The 13,068-nt window shown below is 39.1% G+C and overlaps 1 long non-coding RNA gene and 1 pseudogene across 1 annotated transcript in view; one reads left to right on the top strand and one right to left on the bottom strand.

The window, feature by feature from the left end:
* Positions 1 to 13,068, top strand: part of LOC150057218 (uncharacterized) — a 40,789-nt gene that overhangs the window by 17,498 nt on the left and 10,223 nt on the right. The gene's annotated exons all lie outside the window — the stretch shown is intronic.
* On the bottom strand, positions 7,016 to 8,323 carry LOC150057219 (26S proteasome regulatory subunit 4 pseudogene; annotated as a pseudogene).

The following is a 13,068-nucleotide window of genomic DNA, read 5'->3' as shown; positions in this document are numbered from 1 at the left end:
TTATTTTCAACTATCTTTTTACAAAGGAGACAGAAAGGAAAGCATCATTACCTTTTCCACCTTTGCAGTGAATTACAATGATGTTGGCAGGATCCTTGGATAACCAGGCAATGACTTCTTTAGAGAATGAAACCATCTCTCTGGTTTAATAAGGATTTTTAGTTAATTAAAATTCATTCCCAAATTTCAAGCCCAGTGAATTTAGTGCTTTTCTGAACATCAGTGTGGCATCAGACTTACTCAAGAGTGGGGACATTGTGATCATCTATCATTATTCTATGTACTCGGTGATGAAAATACTTGGGGTCATAAGGCCATTCGCCTGGAAGAAATGAGATATGTGTCAGAGCTGTATGCCTACTGACATGAAAGTTAGGAACGAAGTTTAAAATTTCTCATAGGAATTCTTATCTCCTTTCCATTGTTCTAAAAGGATTTTTAACATCACCAGCACAAAGGTCCTGAGAGGAACACAGGCAGACCAGTGGACCAAAGAGCCAAAGAGACATGAAGGACGTTAGGGACAGATTCTTGTCCTTAAAGACTTTTTCATCCCAAGTAATCTAAAATCAGCTCATGCTTCATATTCCTTACCTTTAACCTTCTAACAGAGTGCTAATTCTATTTTCTAGACTGTGTATCCTATCATCCTGCATTCTGCTTATTCTATCTTCTAGACTGCTTATTCTATCATACTACTTAGTGGTACATAGGTACCACTAAGCAGAGGTTAATGGTGCTGTCTAAATGCTCAGTCCGTGAAAATATTATTAAATATTTATTCTGACAATAAAATGCAATAAAAATGTACATAAAAATCATGATTGGGAAATCAGGGGACAGTGAAAGGGAGACAAAAACATGAGAAGGGGTATCACGGTTTGAGAGGTAATGTAACCATTACCTAAAATAATCTAACTGTAACCCCTCTATACATTAACCCTAAATAAAGTACAAAAAAAAACCCATACCACCATAAAAAAATCTAGACAGGTGTTAATGTCTAGACAGGAGAAAAACTGAAGACAGACACAGCAGAGAAACTGGGGGCACATTCTTCTCTTTCTTCTGTTTTCTTTTGTCATTTCTCATCACGCGCCTTGTTCTCATCACCAACCCTTTCTGGTGGATCATAAAACATACTTGCTGAATTGTCTGTGATACAATCTGGCATGAAAGGCAGGAAGAGTTGATTGAGCATAAGAGCACGAGCAGATCTTTCCTGAGCACTTCCTCTGCAAGTCTGCCTCTTCGGTCTCAGTGGCCCATCTCTCTCTTAGGGAATGTTGTGCTGCCAAGCTCACTTTTCCTACCACACAGCACAAGCGCATTACAGAGATTTCTGATCTGACTTCTTACTACGTAATATTTACAATTAAATGAAAGATACCCAAGGTGACTTTCTTACATATCTACAGTAGCAAATATATTAAAGTGATATACATACTACAAAGGTTGTATACAAAATAATGCTCAGGATGTCTGGTGTTGAAGAAATGAGCCACTTGCTAAAAAAGATAAATACATTCATAAACTATATTGTTGAAGGTGGCTCCTTTGTACAACTACTTAAAGATACTACTAAAACATGCTGTCTACTTTTGAAAACGCTTTTGTCACAGCTTTAATCTTCTGATTTTCTTCTTCTTCAAGTCTGCGAAATGCTTCTTTTGACCTAAGAGTATACACTAACTCCCCCCTTGTTCTGAAGGACAAAGCAGCCAAGCATTCATGCCTTCTAATTCTTGTCTATCTCCAGATAGACCCTCATATTAAACAGGAAGGTATTGGAGGCATTAAGGTAGGCATGTTAAATCTGTCCAAGTCTCAGTCTGAATGACCTGCCCTTAGCCTTTGTCTCTGGAGGCCTGGCCAGTGTTTATAGTTCTGGATTTTTCTCTTCAAGATGACAAGAAAAGGCATTGTGTTTGGAAAGCAGTCTGCCTTTTGCAGTTTTATAAATCCTGTTCTTCCTGGATCCCTAGATATCTATGAAGTGACTGCAAGGGAGCATGGCTAAGATCAAGAACACATTGTATTTTCCAGCAAAAGTAGCTTTTACTTGACTTAGGGGCAAAGGGACATGGCCTGACTGCATACAGAAGTGGCCAGACTTGTTGATGCTTCCTCACTGTGTTTGTTTCTCCAGTAACTGTGGCTGTGTCCTACGCATCTGCACTCTGACCCTTTTCTTTCTATATTCAGTGTTGTGCAAAATACAATGCTGAAACCTTCTTCCCTTTGAAGGACAAGCAGGAGCATATGACCTGCTTAGCCTCCTCAGGAATTAAGTTTGTTCAGTGTTATGTTTATGATGTACAGATCAACACAAAGTACAATGTTTACCCTCATTGTTTTCAAACTCAAATATTTAAAGTCATATGAGCTATAAAATGTCCACTCAAAAACTTCCAGTTGCCAAATTTACACTTCCTCTTGGTTTATTTTGTCATATTTGCATATTTTCCTATCTACCAAATGGATATGCAGAATATAATGCATTTCATGACTATTTGGAACAGTATATAACACTATATTTTCTGTGTGTGCATTTTCCACAGATCCATAAATATTAATCCTATTTTTAATAGAACAACCAGGGCACAAACCTAGAATTTATTTTGCTGATAGAAACACAGTTACAAAAGAGCTACCATATGATTCTACTATGAGAACTCAAGAAACATTAAAACTGGTCTATGGTAATCAATACTCAAAAGAACACTTTCAGTGTTTGGAAAGTGATTATAAATGCCAGAACATTGTCAACAATTTGATAGTGGTGTTCATTGCATGCCCTCATACATAATTGCGTTAATAGACAAATGTAAGATGAGGGCAATGTGGAGTCTGCATCAGTAAAGGTTTATTATATAAGCATGCTTTATATAATGATGGTTTTTCAATTAAGCACCCATTATTTTGTTCTTCTTGTTGTTGTTTTTTGCCAGTCCTGGGATTGAGCTCAGGGACTGAGCACTGTCTTAGTACTTTCTCAAGGCTAGAGCTCTACCAGTTCAGCCTCACTACCACTTCCGCCTTTTTTCTAGGAATGTGGTACTGTATTGTTATTTATTGATACATATAGAAGAATAAATGTCATGCATATTAATAAGTACCACATGAGATTTTGAGACACACACATGTATATACATATACACACACAAAAACACACACATACATGTACATAAATCAGGTTAAATACAACTATTATGTCAAGCATTAGATAACATCGTAGTGAAACTTTAAAATCCTTTCTTCTTTATTAATATATAACACAATGCTGTTGTGTGTAATCAATCTACTGTGCAACAGCTGAGTGAAAAGTTACCTCTTATGTCATTACAATCTCTTGCTCATTGATCAACCTTTTTCCAAACCTTCCTCCTTCGGACTCACCCAAGTTTCTGGTATTCACTAGTCTAGGCTTACCTTCTTTGAAATCAATGCTTTGCTATTTCACATATTCCATACTTGCCATTTGGCTTATTTTTTTAACATATAACTTCTCCTTTTGTGTTGTTGACAAAGATAGTTGTTTGCAGGAGTAAACAATGCACTACCATGTAGAGGTGCCACACCATTTACGTTGGATGGACACTTAAGAGGTGGATTTCATCCCTTGGCTATTCACTGCTGAGCAGTGAGCTATTAACCAGGGGTGCATATGTCTCTGCCACATCATGATCTCTTTAAGTCGCATCAATACCCACTCGAGGTATGATTGGATCCCAGGATCATTGAAGTCTGATTTGTTTGAGAATTTTCACACAGTTTTCTAGAATGGCTATACTAATTGATATCCCCATCAATAGCATGTCACAGGCCATCTTTCTCCACAGGTTTACTAGCATGTGTTACCTCTTATCTATTCAATAACTGCCATGCTTGTTGGAATGTTGCAGTGCTATCACATTGTGGTTTCCACCTGCATTTTTCTGATGATGAGTGAGGTTCCATATTTTCTCTTATACTATGTTTTTTTTGTTTGTTTGTTTGTTTTTTACCAATCCTGGGGCTTGAGTTCAGTGCCAGGAACTGTCCTTGGGTTTTCTCAAGGCTAGTGCTCTACCACTTGTGCTACAGCACCACTTCTGGATTTTTCTGTGAATGTGATACCAAGGAATGGAACCAAGGGCTTCATGCATGCTAGGAAAGCACTCTACTACTAGGCCTTTCTTGCTTGTCTCATAAGAGTTGTGGAGCATTTATTATTTGACTTGTGTGGGGAAAGAGACCTTTAGTCCTGAGGCTATGTTTGGATAACTGATGCCCAGCTTACACAACAGTACTCTTATGGGATGAAGCTGCTGAGAATTCCAGGAACTTACTTCAAGTACATTCATTGATGTTCACACACTGAGTGATCACCCATCAAGCAATTCCTGTCACTGACTACTGAATGCAAACACATTATATATGCACCCATACACAGATACCAATTACATTTCATTAAGGAAAAACAGTGAGAATTACTACAGGAATTCACTGTATGTGAATACATATATACATACATCCCTAACCCAAAATTTTATGTACTTTCTTAGTAAGGAGCTTCAAGGAGCTTAAAATTCAGTTAGTCACTTACAGAGCCAAAAGTGGGATTTCCCTTATTTAAATATCAGGAAATCTATGTGAAAGAACATATATATTTTTAGACATGGCTTTCTTCTCCCTGAAAGACTACATATGGGGACACAATTCCCCTCATCATGTGATGGAGCCTATTTTCTGATCCTTGAATCCAGACAGCTTTTGTAATTCATTTTGTCTCAGCGAATGAATTAAAGGCCACCCATGCTCACTTGAAGACTTATTCTTAATGTAATTACATTCATTTGCTTGCTTTTTCTGAGTCCATTTCAATGGTCCCCAAGATCTAGCTGTCTGGGAGAAGAGACATAATAACAGAGAGGCAATCAGAAAAGCCAATTCAGATGAGCTAGTCTTCAGATGAGCAGCAACTGATCAGAGATGCCCAGATCAGCCCAGTGAAGTAGCCAGTCCTGTACCTAATCATTGGAACCACTCCATTAAGCCCCATCCAAATGTTCAAACCACTCTATCTTGAGATAAATAAATGGGTGCTCTTACTAATCAGTAGGACCTCCAGGGCTTTGCATAAACAAAAGCAAGTTGATACCATGCTTTTATGATTTTTCACCAGAAAGAATAAAATGGTACAACACTGCTTTGCCTGGGTCAACACTAAGCTCTTGAGTCTATAGAGTTCACTCTGTGCTGCACAAATATGCTTACCTGCATTGGATTCCTATAGAATGTATGTATCCCAGAGGATGGAAATGACATGGCGACAAGACGGTCTGGAAAGCAAAAGAATCCCTATTAGGAAAGTCAGTGCACATGGGAACAACAATAATAACAAAAATTATTTGTACATCTATCCAGGTTCTTTTCTCAGAGTACAAGAAGAGTTGATATGATAGTGACATAACCAAGATGATGCATTAAGATGAAGCAATAGAGGTCTAGGGAGGTGATTTTGTGGCAGAGCGCTTTTCCCAGTATCACCAAAGAAGCCAACATAGTAACAAATCAAAAACAAAAAGCACAAACCAATGTGCCTTAGACACAAAATATCGTAGTTTGGGAAAATCAAAGGGAATATTCTTACTTCAAAGGAAAATGTGGATTAAACATAAGTCAATCACATGACAAGTTTCAAAAAACAGTACTATAATTAAGAGAAGTCAATCAACAGTTAAGTTTCACAAACCAGTGATGTAAGTTAAATCTAGGTCAAATCCATCCTTGGCATATCGTCTCTTATTGCCAGACACCTGGGGAGAACAAAAATGATGAAGCTGTAAAACAGAAGTCAACCACAAAGAATTTCATATTGCTACCTAAAACTTTTACCAGGATGGGAAGCAAACATGTCCTGCCCACTTACCAGTCTTCTGATTAATTTTTCTAGATGTCTTTTCTGAGTTGCAAGGTGAAAGATCCTCATAAGTGTTATCAGCCTCAGAAGCCGAAAGAATACAATCATTCTAAAAATTTATAGATACATACTTTTAGTTCAGAAAGAGAAGAGTTCATCAATACATACGTTTAAATCTGTGTACATATGTCACATTGCTCTGCACCACCCCCATGGCCTCCACATTATGCTCTAGTGCTCTAACAGTCAGCTATACCCCTCATCCCAGAGGACACTGGGTAACATATGGACATACTTGGTGGTCACAACCAAATGGATGCAGGTGCTAATCACATCTAGGACTGCTGCTAAACACCCTACAATAAATATGAATCTAGGAAGAATGTTAGGATGTTTTTGTCCTCTCTTCCCTACCCAAGTAATAACTATCTTCTCAAAATGTCAGTAATGCTACGGTTGAGAAATTACTGTCTGGAGAAACAGTAACAAGTTCATTAAGATTAATAGACTATTTTGGTTTTCATCTTCCCCCAAATGAACTTTGATTGTTTGTACATTGGTGTTATTCCTCTTAGTAACAGAGGCTCCCTACAGCTAGTACATGCATATCAGGCAGGGAACAGGTTGCAATACTTCCCAACCATACTGGCTGGTGTTTCTCCTCCATTCAGAAACACAAAGGTGTGGACATATCCAACAAGATTCATTTGGCAGAACTGCTTCAACCATGGTTCACAGATCCCAGAGCTACCAATTCAGTGGTCTAGGGTGGAGCCTGAAGTGTTCTTTCTTTCTTATTTTCTTTCTTTCTTTCTTTCTTTCTTTCTTTCTTTCTTTCTTTCTTTCTTTCTTTCTTTCTTCTTTTCTTTCTTTTGTTCTTTCTTTGCTCTTTGTTTCTTTGTGAAAAGCACACTTTATTGGGAAGCAGACTGCTGCAGAGCACAGAAAACAGAAATTGCCAGATGCGCGACCTATAAGCCACATTTCCTAAGACAAAGGGGAATTTTTAGTAAAATCATCTGACCCATGGTTTCCACTGGACAGGCTCTAATAGCTTCCCAGTGGAGAGCCAGGAACACTCGCATCACTTTCCTGAGGCAGTTGTGGTTCCTAGAGATAGAGCCCCTCAGGTGTGCCTTCTTGTTTTTAATAAACAAGGTTTTCTTTAGATTTTTTGAAGTCTGCATTTGTTACTTTCACTCTGCGTTCCCTCAAGGCCATCAGCTCAGCTTCCGTACACATTGCCTTATTGTTGGCTCCAGAGAGATCATCTTTGCCCTGATCAAGTCATCTAGTCACGTTGTCTGCCAGGACAGTCATGCTTTTATGAATGTGGAAGGTGAGCTTATTTTTTTTTCTCATCTGGCAGGGGGAGCTCAATCTTTCTGTCAATGAAGCCTGGTCTGATCAGTGCTGGATCCAAAGTTTCTATCTGGTTTGGGGCCATGGTCACTTTCACATCCCCCCTTGAATCAAAGCGATTCAACTGGTTTAACAGCTCCAACATGGTTCTCTGAACTTCTCTCTCACCTCCTGTTTTTGAATCATACATTTTGGTCCCAATGACATCAATTTAATCAATAAACACAATGAATGGTGCATGTTCTTCCTCAACACGAAACAATTCCCATACAAGTTGGAGCCCGTTGCCTAGGTACTTTTGAATAAATTGTGAGCCCACCACTCTCAAGAACGTGGCCAATGATTGATTTGTACTGCTTTAGCCAACGGTTTTACCTGTGCCTGGTGGCCTATAGAGAATGATGGGTGTTTTATACCAATCTGTTCATAATATTCAGGATGAGTGAGAGGCAACTCCTCAGATTCCTTAATATTCTGGATTTGGTTGTCTAAGCTGCCCATAACTGCATATGTCTCCTGGGGAGCCTTCTCCACCTTCATCACTGTGACCAAGGGGTCCCTGTCATCCATCAGCACCCCTATCACCACATGCACCTTGTGGGTGAGGCAGGACTGAGCAGCCTGGTTCCAGCAGATTCTTGTCCAGAAAGGAAAGGATGCTGACACAGTGCTCAGAGCCCACAGATGTGGACACTGTGGCACGAATGTCATCAGTGTTCTTCCAAGATGCCTACTGACATCAGGGTCCCCCCCAGGTCATCCACCTTCCATCTTTCCTCCTCTTGCTTTGCTTCTAATAGCTTCATTTGTTCCTGATTTCTAAGAAATTCTTCTTCCATGAGAAGATAATCTTTAATTCTCTCTAACTTGAGTTATTTCAAGGAACACTGAGTGTGAGGTGTCACCAGTGGCAGTTTGCTGGCAGCATCTGGTCACTTCGTTTTCTCCTTCTTTTTCCCCACTCTAGTTGGTATAGGTGCTTCATATATCCTTTTCTTGTCCTTATCATCCTTCTTGCTACCCCTGGCCATGACCACGACTCTGACTCCGATCCATCTTGATTCAGCTGCTGTAGCTGCTACCTCAAGCGTTTCTTGCTAGCAAGGTCTCAAGTGGTGTTGAGGTTGCCCATTGAAGGACCATATGGATTGAGGTTACTTTCAAGATCCAAACCCTAGCCCAAGCAATGTTTACTTGGGGATCACACTGGACCTTTCAGAAACTTTGTTAAGAAAGAATCTATTTCTTTGACTTCTAAAGAATATTGCTAAAGGCCCCCTAACATCAGCCCTCCAATGTACATTGCTATTTTTCTATCTCATTTATGGAAAGGGATAGAGAAAGAGGTAGACACAGAGACACAGATACAGACAGACAGCCACACCCATACATATTTACTTACTAATCCCTTACTGCTTTAACTTTGCCTTAACATTCTTCATTTTACCAAATTGCCATTGCAAATATCCATTATCTGGGTTGCCATATACGTGATTTCCTGGTTTCCATTGGTTACTTTTTAGAGAATTATAACTAGAGCCACTGAAACTCCATACATGGTCAAGTCAATACACTTGCAATATTAGGAAAAGAAGGTTAGTTGATCATCAAGGGGAGAATTTCAAAATGATTTTCCACTTCCTATATCCAGTGGAAGTACTTTAGTGAAGATACCTGTAACTGGCCTTAAATGCTGTCTTTATTTAGTTCCCAAGGGTATGAAAATGTATCATTTTCCCTTCATTTGTTCTTCCATTTTTGTGTTACAGTCCCTTGAAATCAGGTCCTTACACTTGCTAAGTAGGCCTTTACCACTCAATCCATGTCATCATCCCTAATATTTTATTTTCAAAAAATATATCAGGTTCAGAACTTAAACAGAAATCAGTTCAATATCACAATTTAAGACAATAATAAGAAAAAGTACAAATTAAGGAACAAAATAAAGGAAAGTGTGACAGTTAAGTCATGGGTTTCCTACCTTTGGATATCTTTAAAATATGCAGCCTTAAGGTATATGCATGTGATGTTCATAAATAAAATAATGACAGTGATGGCAGCATCTGTAACATTAAGGAAATCTGAAAAATAATGCTTTTTCTGGAAGAGAAAATGAAAAAATGGTTATCTTCTCTGAGAGTTTAGAGGAAAATCTTTAGAGCAAAAAATTAATTGACTCAACTTCATTAAAATTGGTATTGTAATAGATTCTATAAAATGTATGGACTAGATTTGGCAAAGGGAAAATATAATATTAGTGGAAGGTATTCAAGTAGTACATTTGTATTTATTACAGATTGTATAATATGCATGGACTAGATTTGACAAAGGGAAAATATAATACTAGTGGAAGATATTCAAGTAGTAAATTTGTATTATTACATACTCGCATACAGGATGAAAATCAAAGCTTAATGCATAAGCCATCTACCCCAGCCATTGGACAAGAGGCACGCACTGCCTTCTCCCATGGAGTTGGAAGAAGACAAGCACAAGTGTACAGTTCTGTTGAGCAACAATTTCAGTACATCATACTATCCCCAGATAAATATGTGAGTAGTATATGAGATGGGTATGAACTGGGCTTCTGACCTCATAATCTGTCCTTGTACCCACAATGGAATCCCAAGGGGCTGCTGTGTCCTTAAAAGGACAAAGACAGACATCCATCTACCAGACTCCTTTCCACCACTGACTCCTGCATAGGTGCGCACTAGTCCTCCAGGGAAAGCATCTTCACACTCTGAGGCAGTCTGTCAGGATCAGACTAACCTGGCAGTGAATAACTCTGCTTAGCTCAAGAGAAAAAGGAGAACAAGTCATCAGGAAAGAACATACACTGCCTTCTGAAATGACCTGGAGAAAGGGAGGCTAGGAAACCCAGTGCCTGACTCCCCCAGCAGCCCATCCCCAAGGCTTGCCTCACCCATCCTACTTTTCAGAAACCAGCAAGCAGGAGAGGGAAGGAATCTATTTCTTTCTTGCTACATCTCACTAATGAGATAAGCAATCTCCACATCACCTGCAGATGCTTTCATTGAAACTTTTCCTTTCAATGAACTTGGGACTATTTACAGTGCAGTATCTAGTATTTCACATACTATCAAATGTTACTTGAAATTCCAGTCAGAATCAAAGTATTGATCTATAGACCTCAAGTATATACTTCTCCTTCTATTTTTTAACAGTCATGGGGCTTGAACTCTGGGACTGGGTACTGTCCCTGAGCTATTTAGCTCAAAGATACCATGCAACACTTGAGCCAGAGAAACACTTCTGATTTTCTAGTAGTTAGCTGGAGATAGGAATCTCACAGACTTTAGCACCTGGGCTGGCTTGGAACTGTGATTCACAGATCTCAGTTTCCTGAGTAGCTAGGATTACAGGCATGAGACACTAGGCCCAGATTCTTCTTCTTCTTCTTCTTTTTTCTCAAGTCCTGGTGCTTCAACTTAGGGCCTGAACACTGTCCTTGGACTTTCTCAAGGTTAGAGCTTTACTACTTGTGCCACAGCACCACATCTGGCTTTTTCTCTATGTGGTACCGAGGAATTGAACTTGGGTCTTTCTGCATGGTTGGCAGGCATTCCACCATGAGGACAGACTCCTGGCACTCATACTTCTCCTTCTTAACGTACACATTGACATATTAATTGCCTAGCCCCTTTTGGTAAATCCCTTTAAGCTCTATCTGTTCAAAGACTTTTCTCAACTACACCATGAGAGTGTCTCAAGCAATATAAAACTAATTAAAGCTACTCAGTGAAAATCTGGGTTTGGGCCTTGGCTTCAAGAATGCTTTTCAAGAGGCACACATTTGTTTGGATTGATCTTCTAATTAATTTAGTATCCTGAAAAAAATTTGGCTGGGAGTTTGTCCTAGTAGAATGTTTGCTATCATGCACCAAGACCCTGGTGCAATTCCTTGGCACCACATATATAGAAAAACACTGGGAGTGGTGCTGTGGCTCAAGTGGTAGTTTTTTAGCCTTGAGAAATGTCCAAGGACAGTGCTCAGGCCCTGAGTTCAAGCACCAGGACTGGCAAATAAATGTTATTTAGTGTAAAAGCAAGGAGATAAATGGGCATTTCAAGCACACAGTTAAGGGAAACAGTGAACCTAAGCTGCTTGGTGGAAGAGCCAGTCTCTGTAGGGTTCTTCGGATTTAGGCTTCAGAGAGAATAAAACTTACCCTTTCACGAATACTTGTAGAACAACATCCAAAAGGAAAAATATAGCAATCACAAGGGAAATTGTTCTGTACTCTAATGGAATGTGTAGTTTGCTGGTCATAAGTATAATATCTGTGACCATTAGAACAAGATCAACAAAAATCAGTAGTGTTCTCAAAATCCTAAAATAAATAAAGACAATGAGAGTTTGTCACCACAGATCAACAATTACTTAAACTATATGTCAGACGCTAAAATGTCATTTTTAAGATTACAGTGACCCGTGGTATGAAGAATTAGTGTATTATTATCTAAAAACATTGTTCAGTTTTTTATCCAAAAGGAGCACTGAATAGTGAACAACATTCCCTCCCAAACAATATACTGGAGGGTATGTAGAAACCACACAATAACTGCAAGCTAGAACAAAAATGGAAATGAAATGACCAGTCTGTCAGTATAATCTCTTTAAATATTGATAAATTCTGAAGATGAATCTATCAGTTTCTCTTAGCACATAAAAAGTCATCAATCTGAATCTTTCTCAGACTGTAATAGTTAAAGCTCAGTGAAGGCATAAATGACCTAAGCGCTTGAAGGACCACCTGCCTGTGTGCGGTGGTTCATAGCTATGATATTAGCTATTCATGAGACTGAGGAGGATACCAGGTCAAGGCCAGCCCCAGCAAAGAAATTCCACAAACCCACTTCAACAAGACAAGCTAGGTGTGATGATGTGAGCCTCTTGTCCCAGCCAGGTCAATAAGGCAACTTCAGTCTTCCTACTGAAGTCCAGGTCAGTCAGAGCAAAAAGCCAAACCTTATCTCAGAAATAAGAAAGTAGGAAGGGCTAGAAGTCTAGTTCAGTCAGTAAAATGCTTGTCCAGGAAGCATGAGGCCCTAAAACGACTAATGCCCACTTGGATCCTAAGATTTTTATTGAGGATTTTAACATGGATATGATTATTTATTTGGGGGTACTCCTTTTGCAGCTATGGACACATGAAAAAGAATTCAATTCCGTACATATTTATGGAATTGAACTCCAAGGTCTTTGAAGTCTTTCTGTCACATATTTTAAACAAACTATCCATTGGTTGATTGTATCGTTTATGTCGTTATGACAATGAATTAAGAAGATTTCAGTCTTTTAGAACTGAAACTCAAATGAAAATACTATTAATTTTTATGTACTCTAAGGCACAGTATAAAATTATTCTCCTATGTAGAGTGGAAGCCTAAGGAACATGTTTCCAGAATGGAGGAATCACATAAATAAGGGAGTTATTAGAATACAACCTATACTTCCAAAAGTTTAACACTTCATTGTTATTCTTTCCTTTATTTTTACTTTCCTTCTTTCCTCACTCCCTCCATACTTTTCCCTGTTTTCTTCTTTCCTACTTTCCTTCCTTCCTTGCTTCCCTCCTTGCTTCCTTGCACTCCCTCTCCCTCTCCCACACCCTCCCCCTCGCAATCTCCCTCTCCCTCTCCCTCACACCCCTCCTCTCATTCTTCCAGTATTTCTGTCTTTCCTTCTTCCTTTTCCATTCCTGAGCCTTGTACTCTAGGTGCTGTCCCTGAGCTGCTTTTGCTCAAGACTAGCAAACTCACTTGAGCCAAAATGC

Source organism: Megascapheus bottae, chromosome 11 (assembly GCF_031878675.1).
Source record: "Megascapheus bottae isolate mThoBot1 chromosome 11, mThoBot2.hap1, whole genome shotgun sequence".
Taxonomy (NCBI): domain Eukaryota; kingdom Metazoa; phylum Chordata; class Mammalia; order Rodentia; family Geomyidae; genus Megascapheus; species Megascapheus bottae.
The sequence above is the reverse complement of the archived record's forward strand: the minus strand, read 5'-3'. Positions and strand labels throughout refer to the sequence as shown.